Here is an 11,518-nt window from a genome sequence, read left to right as displayed (position 1 = left end):
TAACGCCACGTACAGGAAAGCGAGATTGAGGTTTCCACTGGCCCACGGAGCCGATTGTGCGCCTTTCCTTTCATGAAAATGAACGGCCTTTGCAAAGTTGTCAACGCCAATGAACGCCGTCGGCTCACTTGTTTTGTTTGGTTTTTGAGGAAAGGAAATGGCACGTAACCGTCTCACATATCTGGGTGGACACCTGAACCGCGCCGTAAAGGAAGGGATAAAGGAGGGAGTGAAAGAAGAAAGAGAGAACTGAAAAATGAAAGTTGGATTTTGAGGAAAGGCGCGGCGCTGCACAGCGGCGGAACACCTGTGGCTCGGTGCTACTAGTGGCGCATGCATAGTAGTGACTAGGGAGCGAGAGAGAGAAATATCCGCGGCGAGGCGCGCGTTGTGACGTCATGTGCCTCCTCGGAGCGCTGCCATGGCGAAATCGCAAGTTCGCGGCCAGTAAAGCTTTCGCTTTAAAATATCGCGGGCTTACTTCCCAGCTGTAATTCGATGGAGAGGAGACGAAAAACGGCCGGCACTGGCCGCGTTTCGATGGAGGCGAAACGCAAAGGCGCCCGTGTGCTGTGCGCTGTCGGCGTACGTAAAAGAACCCCAAGTGGTCGAAATCTCCGGAGCCCTTCACTACGGCGTCCCTCATAGCCCGAGTCGCTTTGGGACGTTAAACCCCCATAAACCCAACGCTTACGGCGCGGTTCAGGTGTCGGCCGAGATGTGAGACAGATACTGCGCCATTTCCTTTCCCCGAAAACCAATTTTGAATTTTCACTGGCATTACGGGGCACACACATTATAAAGAAAAAAAAAGAACACTTAGGTGGTCGAACATAATACGTAGCCATTCGCTATGTAGTTCCTCATAAAGCCTAGATGCACCTTTGGCACGTGAAAGCCCGCCGTTTTTATTTAGTCTCGTAATTGACAACTAAGGAGATGAGAACAGATACCATTGCAGGATGCTACTTATTGGAACAGCGACCTAAGAAGCAAGCCCCGGCAGTCAGTTCGGAATGACATGCTTCTCGTGAACTACACGGTTGTTAGAACACTGAAATACAAGGTGACACTCACCTTACCTTGCCCTTTGTCATGGATCATGTACGGTATGCCATCCTTCGATGAAACGACAAGAGGCCATGTGTCGACGGTAATGGCTGGGCCGACAAGCGTTGCGACCCCGTTCTCGTCAAGTTTCTTCATGACGTAGCTGTGCGATTTGCCGGGCTTCAGCGTGCCGTACACAAACACGTGGTGTGTAGGCTCGCTGCTCATGACTGCGAGAAAGCGTCGGTCTTTGTTGATTAAGTTTGTCTGTCATCATCATCATCATCAGCCCTACTACACCCACTGCAGGGCAAAGGCCTCTCCCATGTCTCTCCAATTAACCCTATCCTTTGCCAGCTGCATCCACCCTTTGCCTGCAAACTTCTTAATCTCATCCGCCCATCTAACCTTCTGCCGCCCCCTGCTACGCTTACTTTCTCTTGGAACCCACTCCGTTACCCTTAAAGACCAGCGGTTATCTTGCCTTCGCATTACATGCCCTGCCCAAGCCCATTTCTTTCTCTTGATTTCGACTAGGATGTCATTAACCCGTGTTTGTTCCCTCACCCACTCTGCCCGCTTCCGATCTCTTAACGTTACACCTATCATTTTTCTTTCCATGGCTCGCTGCGTTGTTCTTAAGCTGAACTCTTCTCGTTAGCCTCCACGTTTCTGCCCCGTAGGTGAGTACCGGTAAGATTATGCTGTTGTACACTTTCCTCTTGAGGGAAATTGGTAAACTGCCACTCATGATCTGCGAGAATTTGCCATATGCGCGCCACCCCATTCTTATCCTTCTAGTTATCTCCCTCTCATGATCCGGATCAGCTGTCACTACCTGCCCTAAGTAGACGTATTCCGGCACAATTTCTAGGCTCTCGCTGCCAATTGTGAACTGTTGTTCCCTTGCTAGGCTGTTGAACATTACCTTGGTTTTCTGCATGTTAATTTTTAGACCCATCGATCTGCTCTGCCTGTCTAACTCGTAGTCATCTTTTAATCGGCCGCGCGGTGGCTGAGTGGCTATGGCGCTCGGCTGCTGCCCGAAAGACGCGGGTTCGATCCCGGCCGCGGCGGTCGAATTTCGATGGAGGCGAAATTCTAGAGGCCCGTGTGTTGCGCGATGTCAGTGCACGTTAAAGAACCCCAGGTGGTCGAGATCTCCGGAGCCCTTCACTACGGCGTCTCTCATAGCCTGTGTCGCTTTGGGACTTTAAACTCCCATAAACCAAACCACAAATCAATCATCTTTTAATCGCGATCCATAGCATAGCGCCAGGCGTCTGCGCGCAACGGCCGCTTTTGTGAGGTAAAAGAGATTAAATTTGCAGACAGTTCCCTGCAGTGACCGCATACGAGTGGTCTGTGCGTTTACATATGCGCCAAGCATTTCTGTGCCCTGTTACAGTACACGATAGTCCGTGCATGACGCTTCATTCGTCGCATTCAAACTTCCATGCACAGGATTGGATTTAGACACAAGAAATATGATTTATCTCGGGTCGACAGTGTCGGTTGTGCCCGATGTCTGGGAATTTAAACAATAGTTAAATTGTACTCGCGCATCACACATCGCGCATCAGTACTCGTTAACCGATAGAGTCACACTATTCTAAAAAAGTGTGATACTAACGTTCATAATATCGATCCAACAGGCCAGTGGACGCTAGATCGCGTGCAAATATAAAACGGTGCCGTATGTGATGAAAATGAGTATATCCGAAGCGATTAAAACATAACCGAAACAGACCTGCGCTGATCGGCAGAAGAATGGCCGCAAAGAGCGACATCGATCGTGTCAGGTAGAGTCTTCCCCGTCGTCTCTCCCGCGCTGAATCTCCAAAGTGCGCCATAATGCGGCTAACAGCTGGCAGACAACTGCTTCGCTCACTTATAGCTGTGCCGTTATATTCACCTAGCTTTTCCGCTGTTACGATTAAGCAACACCTGTCGCAGTGTCATGACCCCGCATCGCCTCCCCCCGGAAACGTTGCGTCAAGAACCGTGACACTATGTCAGTAAAATTAGGAATTTCACTGAAGAAACGCTGAGGTCGGTGCGTTTTCATTCCGACCACAGTGTAAGGTCACGTGCTTTTATGACGGTAATGTACCACAACGGCTTTGCTTTACAGTGTCGGTGAGCGTGATGCGCTTTCCAGATGCAATAATTGAGGCCGAAACTGACCCGAGCCTGTAATCTTTAAAGCTTATGTAAGCAGGATGCCGTCTACCTGTACAAAGTATATAAAGTCATAGCACAACAAAAACAAAAACAAACGAAGCAAAGAGCCCAAAATTGTAAGCAAAAATAGCGGTCTGATGAACTCCAGCGGACGGTCGCCGAACATCAACGATCGGAGGGCAAGAATACCCTAGGCCATGGATCAACACACCTATTTGCACAGAACTCCGAAGCCAAAAAATCCAGTATCCGGTAAGGAGTGGCCATGGTTTCAAGCCGGAGCATTTTTTTAAATTGGTTTTTGTGGAAAGGAAATGGCGCAGTATCTGTCTCATATCGGCGGACACCTGAACCGCGCCATAAGGGAAGGTATAAAGGAGGGAGTGAAAGAAGAAAGGAAGAAAGAGGTGCCGTAGTGGAGGGCTCCGGAATAATTTCGACCACCTGGGGATCTTTAACGTGCACTGACATCGCACAGCACACGGGCGCTTTAGCGTTTTGCCTCCATAAAAACGCAGCCGCTTCGGAGAGATAGGAACTTTCTTGAGAGTTTAGCTTTACGAAGTCGCTTTGAAAGGCTCCAGATGTCAAACCAACCTACACTATCGAGACAAATAGATAAGCATTTCATTGGGAAAGGAAAGCTGTAGAGCTTTCCTTTGTAGCCGCAAAGCTGCGCTTGGGTGGATGCTAACGAGTAATTACGCCCGCATTTCTAACTTGCTCCAACTTGGTGGATTCCCCAAAATGCAGTGGATCTCAGTGCGGTGTGAGAGGGAAAAGAGCAGATCTTATAGGATGCACCGCACCTTACGAACTTGTTTTATACTAGAGGGCCAACAATATACCGGTAACATATCGGTTGGCCGACCAGGCTCTTTAAGCTTGAAGTTGTGTGCATAGCTCATTTCATGTTCGCGCCTCCCGTTTGCGCAGTAAGCTGAAACATAACAGACCACCTTTTCTCAGTCGAGCTGTAATATGCTGTCGTTTGCAGGTACCGCGGTACTTTTGGTCTACTCGGCAAATAGTAGTCTGTGGAATGAGAAGCGAGCCATAGACGTGTCATGTACTGCCGAATTGTTCTGTGCGTAACACTTCTGGCAGGATTGAACGCGCGTGCTCAATGCAGCTGCGGGCCTTTAACGCGATCATTTTTCAGAACACGCTAAAAGAAGACAGTTTCCCGGGACAGCAACCTAGGTGGCGCGCTTTCTACGGACATTAGCCCTTTACGCTCGTATGCAGTTGGGACGACATTACATTTTTATCATCGCGCAATTGTACTGATACACAGATATGCCGGCTACGTGTTTCCTGCTGCGTACGTGCATTGACAGCTGCGCAGCAATGTGAGGTGCGCACACGCACTCCGCGAGCGCAATGGACATCCGGCAGTCCGCTACACGTCTACACTATAGTACGTCTTTGTCCATGTGTCGCTTCGTGGCTCCGTTTCGTGTCATATGTGGCAACGTCTTCCCAGCTTTTCAAATTCCTCCCCTCCCCCCAACTAGAGAAAAAAATCACGAAAAAAAAATGACACCGTTTGGGCGGTCGGAAGATTTATAGGGAACATGAAAGGATGTGAAGGAAGGAGGAAAGGGAGGAGGGGGAGGAGGTCACGAGCCCGAGGGCCTGGCGGCTATAAGGTCGAATTTTCTAGGCCTACACTGGTGCAGTGGACCCGTAGTGAAAACTGCATTCGCAAGGCACGAGCGGAGTTCCCGGGTTCGAACCCGACCGCGGCGGCTGCGTTTTTATGGAGGAAAAACGCTAAGGCGCCCGTGTGCTGTGCGATGTCAGTGCACGTTAAAGATCCCCAGGTGGTCGAAATTATTCCGGAGCCCTCCACTACGGGACCTCATTCTTCCTTTCTTCTTTCACTCCCTCCTTTATCCCTTCCCTTACGGCGCGGTTCAGGTGTCCAACGATATATGAGACAGGTACTGCGCCATTTCCTTTCCCCCCAAAACCAATTATTAATTATTATTATTAAGGCACGAGCGGCGAGTTTCAGTGACTGCAGGGCAGAGTTAAGCTTGACACAGACCTATAACACATTCTCTGCCTAATGCAAGCAAAAGCAACAGTACCTTGGGCAATGTGGATGCAGCGAGACAGTAAAACCAAGGTGTCTGAGATCAGTGCAAAAACATTAGCATGTCGCCACATCAAGGCTGGCTCGGGCTTATCGAAGGAAAAATTGTTCCGATTGGTGCGCGCATTATTCGCAGGTGCAGCGAGCGGCGAACTCAATTTGCGCGTTGTTACGAAATTCACTTCCTTCCTTGGTGAAAGCAAGTAACGAGGAACGATCAAGAAAAAATTATAAGCGCGCCGGAAACATTCGTACATGCGAACGACGCTCCCTCCCCGCCAGGACAGTAAACTGAGAAATAAATCAGCAAAGCAGGTAGCTCGTCCTACGAATGCAGGCAAACAAACGAGCGAATGAACTGGAGAAAAGTTGAGAAAGTCATCGGACTGCAGATGCATCCGGGAGAGAACGAATGCTGTAAATTTTTGCGCTGCATGCGTCGGGCTCACCCGAAACTCTTCCTGACGCCCAGGACGATTTCCGTTAAGGTAGCATGAAACGATATTTACTGAGGCTGGAGCACATTTTCTCATCTGTGTAAGGCTCGAGTAAACCCCTAATTTCTCGAGACCCGCGCACGGTTGGCTTGTGTGAGCGCGCGCGCGCTCCCTCGCGGCGGCGCACGAGTGGTCTATATTCCATCACTCGTCACAGGACCGCAAGGAGGAGGAGGAAAAACCTTATTAAAGTGAAGGGTAGTTGGGCGCGCTTAAGTTATGGGTGGGGCCCTCATTCCAGGGCTCCACTGGCTTGAGCTGCCCTGCGGACTTGTTGTATGAGGGCCCGTTGGTCCTCCAGGTTGTCTCTGGTCAGCAGAGCCACCGATCGCTCAAAAGACGTGTTTTCCGTCTGTAGAGTGTTTTGTTAGGCCACACATCCCCACGAAATGTGGAAGAGTGCAGGGCGGGCCTGGCACCAGGGACAGGTGTCGCAGCATAATGTTGGGTGTATGAGATGTAGTCTATGGAGGTTTGGAAATGTGTTCGTCTGTATCTGCCGCCAACAGACTGCATCTGGGATGTCTAATTTCCGATGAGGTGGAGGGAAGTGTCTCCTTTGAAGACGCTGAAATTCGAGGCGTTCGTTATGCCTAGAAAGTAGAGGGGTAAAAGCAAGCACGGTTTGGGTGGCCCCGCTCGCTTGACGATGCCTCGAGCTAGAGCATGTGCCCTCTAATTTCCCTCCTGTCCCTCGTGGCCTGGGGTCCAGGTGATTTGATGGTGCTTGGTGAGAAGTGTAGTGCCCATGAGCCAACTGACGTGCTTGGGAACTCGACCTCTCAAGAAGTTTCGACACGCGTGTTGCGAGTCTGATCACATGAGCGCTTTGGCCTTGGGACTCGTAATGACTAATGGCAAAGGCTTTCACGCTGGCCTCATTAACGCCGAAGCTAGATACCAGCGATTAAGAATGATGCTTCTCCTCTCCCCCTCAACTTACACATACACAAGCGCGCCAGAAAAAAAAAATAAGAAAACAGGTCGGGACTGCTTTCATCACACCCCATCCCGCCCACGACACTTGGGCACGTCCAATGAGAAGGCACGCCCAGATTCCCCACTCTACGTCAGGCTAGGACCGGTTTAGAACGCGAGGTGAGATATTGCCCAAATCGGCTTCGAGCAGCAGTTTTCAGAAGTTATAACTATCTATAAAAATTATTTAATTATAGGCTCCGAGCAGAGCTTTTAAATTCGACTGGAATACTCGCAAAGACCACCTCTACATATCTGTTGCATTAGAATATGACGGTCAAAATCATTTCATGGTCCCTATAAAAGGCACCCGAAGGACCACAGGCGGGTGGCTTTTGCCAAAAGTTCTATCCTTCCGGCTATACGGGGATGACACGCGTTAATAATGATACTCTAAAATAATGAAAAGGTCAGGAGATTAAAAGCCTTCAATGAATGTGCAGATATTTCCTTTTCACATTATTCCCCGAAGAACCTCACTGGGAAAGAAGAGTTACGGAATGCGGTCTTGTCAAGCTTGAAGCGGAACGCAAGCACCACCAAAACCGTGTCGAAACAGTCAACGATAACACGTTGGATTGCATTGTTGGGCTGCGGCTCGAGGGTTAACAGAACTATGGGGAAGCGAACAATGTATCTACTGATTTCAAGGTAAAGCTAACGAATGGACTGCTTTCGCTACTCCTGCACCTCTATTCGGTCGCTGTAAGATACCTTTCTTTCCGAAGCGCGCTTGCCTGTCATTCTTCCTGGGAGGCTGCTTTACGGACCGCTCAGCCCGCCGGCTAGAAATAGCTGGTGGATCGGGACTTATGTGAGGCACAAGCCCGTGGACTCCTAGGACACTAGCAGACCACCCTGGAAGATTTTTTCTTTCCTTTTTTTCTAATAAAAGTTGTTTCCATCCATCCATCCGTCCGTCCGTCCGTCCGTCCGTCCGTCCGTCCGTCCGTCCGTCCATCCATCCATCCATCCATCCATCCATCCATCCATCCTGCCATTCATGCAATCATAGATGCCATTTTACTTTCCTCACTACCGTCTTCGGACTCGCTCATTCTAAAAGATATCCGAGCTGCCTGCACAACCATACGCGGCACCGTTATTCGCTCCAGTGTACACAGTGCGCACAAGCAGCACATCGAAACTCAACAACTCAAGGTCACATAAAGACGGACTCCAGACCATTAAAACGTTTCAAGGAGTAAAGCGGTATATGCCTTCATCTACGATACTATAGCAGGACAATTCCTCTCGCTATCCGACGAAATATGACCGTCAAACAGATGGTACCGCCCGTGATTCTTAGTTCACAGCCAGCTTCAGACGCAGCGACTAATCCGATGCATGCTTCCTGCACCCCCCCCCCCCCCCCCCCCAGCACCACCATTACCACGCGCGTAAGGAGTGCACGGACTGGCAAGGCACTCAGATCCACTCCTTCCTAGCTGATTACACGCGCAATACATTTAAGACAACTGCCGCCCAGCTGCAAAAAACTTAGGGGGCTATCATGATGGCAAAAAAAAAAAAACGACCGAGGTCACCGCGGTAACCATTGGAGGAATGCGAAGGCATGGACGCCTCCTCATCCTTCTTCCATCAACTGCCCATTTTGAGCTTTCAAACTTGGCGCCACGCTTCGTTTTCAAATTTCGCGACACGCTTGGCTCTGGCCACACTTGAGTTTTTTTCAAATCTGGTGCCACTTTCTCTCCGGCCTCGCCCACTTCCAGTTTTTAAAAATTAGCTCCGCCCACTTCCGGAGTTTTCAAATTTGACACCACCTTTGCTCCGGCCCCGCCCACTTTTTGGACATTTCTGGCTCAAATTAATTAATTCACGCACCTCAACCCCCCGATTTCCCGTACCAGATTTTTTGATGCTCTGTCCGATGGCACCATTCTTTTTCGCATAAACCCATTCGTTCGGACGTAATCGTGCGGACAAGCTCTTGACGACACGGAACCGCAAACGTAGCCATATAATGCTTTCGCATTAATACAATCTAGAAATTCAAACCGCTCTTACCCAGTCTGTACAAAATCTTAGCTGAAAGCCTTTTTATCATACGGGCGAAGGGGCTCCCACACCACTCTGTGATTCGCCGCGCTCCGATTAAGCACTTTATGGCACTCCTTAACTCTGAATATGGAGGAACAAAAAACAAAGGGGGAACGGTACACCATGCTACCGGCCTCCGCAAGCGCACCGCAGCTCTTACTCTCTAAAGCCAACCCAAAGCCAGCTCAACGCGAGTGCCAAAAAGCAGGACTGGCCAATAAGGCGCGCAACAGGCTGCCACGTGGGACCGACTTCCCTTTCTTGTTTTTCAACTAAGCTCCATAACTGCAACGCGACGCTCACTTCGGAGTTTCTCTTCCTCCGTGAGCAGCCACCGGCCGCACTACGATGACGAGACGACGCGAAGTACAAACCCCATCGTAATAGCGGGCATTCGCGGAACATGCGCCATGGGACGAAACACAGGGCGACGACGCTGAGACTGGGAGCAACGTGCGTACAAGAACGCAGCCTGGCGAAAGTGCTCCGCAGGTCCTGTGCATCGGGCACGCATGGCTGCAGCGGGAAGACAACGGCGCGAAGTAGATCCGCAGCAGAAGCAATGGAAAGCCGCGGTGGCCAGGGCACCAGGGAGCGCCCGGCCGGTATTCGGGCAGTACACGAAGGAGCAAAGAACGTTCTTGAGGTGTGACCGTTGTACTTCCATTGCATCGAGCTGCGCGTCACCGCAATCACTTTGTACTGGCGCCGAAAGGCCAGCCGATCTTCACAGCAGTACGAGCCGATCTTCATAGAAGTTCCCGCAATTATCTCTACACAGCAGTTTACGTAACACGCGCGAGGTCGCAGTAGTTACGTTACTTTTTTTGCCGCGACCACGTGTTTAATTGAAACAACACGACAACAAATATACTACATTTTGCTTCCGCCATTTCCGTGCACAATAACCGAAAGAACGCGCAAATACAGAGCACCGAACTACGCTTCTTGAAACTGCCACCTCCTTCCTTCGCCATGTCGCCTACGCCAGCGCTGCGACGCGGCAGCTTGACGCAGCACATGACTCTCTCTCATAGGGTTACGCTAAGTAAGCGGGAAGGTTTCACTGGACACTGTCTTTCTTTCCTCCTCCTTTTTTTGCTTCTCTCATCTTGACTTCTCCTTGCCCTCCTTGGAAGCAGGGAGAAGAGAAGGCCTTGAACACGCTGACGCTCCTTCCATTGGCTCCACCTCGGCAGCCGGGACCCCGGGACCCCGGGCGCCGCCAGGCTGGCGCCGCACGTAGGCCGGCTGGCGTCAGCAGGTCTACGCTCTCTCTCTGTCCGGGCCGAGGAAGAGAGTACATGATCCGACATCGCTCTTTACTTGTGCGGAGAAGAAGGATGAAAACAAACAGAAAAAAAATCGCAGGAGGAGTCCCGGAAAGGTCGGCCGCGAGTGCGCTCGCACTTGCGCGTGTCTTGTAGGGATCGGCGAGGTACGGTAACTGCTCTCGCTGGTCGCACCGTAGCATTATAACTACTCGGCATGTTGAGATCGGTCTCTAATGTGCGGCAAGACTACCGTGCACTTTGCACCAGCTGATGCCATCTGCGGAGATCTGCTCGTGAGTGCGGGGACCGTCCTGCTGTTTGTGTTGATGCCTTTTGCCGCAGAGGTGCCGAGGTGTCGCAGGCGCGAGCTGGCTGCCAGCAGAGGCCTTCCTTGAAGGCAGAGGGTTTCGCTGTCGATAGCGAGCATTACCACTGCTCTTTTCGCCCGAAAGCGTTACCGTTTGACGACCCTGTACGGATGCACTGTTCGATTCGGGATAAAGGGTTCTGTTCATCTTTCGACAGACCTTGATAGTCTGTTGCTTTACGTAGCCACACAGGGAAATTATTCATACGGAAGCCTGTAGGAATAAGAGAGTGTGGCTCCCTCGAGCACTGCAACATAAATTGACACCTTTGGAACATGAGTCGTTGCTGTTTCTGCGATGGAGGACGTCGGCCTCGCGCCGTTACCAAAGGTCTCTTACCAAACGGCCCCGGGACGTCAACGTGGCAGCAAGTGGCCGGCACCGTGAGAGATGACTTTTGCATGGCGGACTTGAAAGAAGTGCTGTTGGCCGTTGACGTCGGGCTCCACCCATCTGAGAGCCTGCACTCGGAGGTGTACCGCCTGCTGTTCTTGCCGAAGGTCTTGGGCCTGCCGTCGGGACCGACATTTCTAGGTACGATGCACTGATGGCAGACATATTTCTCCTTAGCACCGCAGTGCCACTGCAGCGTATGGCATTCCCTCCGTTAAATGTGTTTGCTCAGCCGGATAATAAGTGTTAGCATTAAAAATAGCGCCGCCGTTTATGCCTGTTAGTAAACAAAAATGGAATGCAAAAAGCTTTGCTAGCCCGTGCGCGGAGAACTTCCCCCTAGAGGCGGTGTTTTGAGCCGCTTAGCGGGCCTGTACTTATATAATTGCATGTCGATTCCAATATATTTAGCCAGCCATCAGATTCACTGCTCTCGTGATGACGCGGCGCTTGTTGTGGCGCATGCCGAGAAATGGTCACATAAAATCAATAACGTGGAGATTGTTCGATTTTGTTTATGTTCAGTCTTTATTCTTCACGCCATTCTTAATTCAATAATGCTACGCCCCGGCCCTAGTCGACGTGGTGGACGATGAGGAGGATATAGAA

The sequence above is a fragment of the Amblyomma americanum genome, chromosome 6 (genome assembly GCF_052857255.1).
Source record: "Amblyomma americanum isolate KBUSLIRL-KWMA chromosome 6, ASM5285725v1, whole genome shotgun sequence".
Lineage (NCBI taxonomy): Eukaryota > Metazoa > Arthropoda > Arachnida > Ixodida > Ixodidae > Amblyomma > Amblyomma americanum.
Note: the sequence above shows the minus strand (reverse complement) of the source record.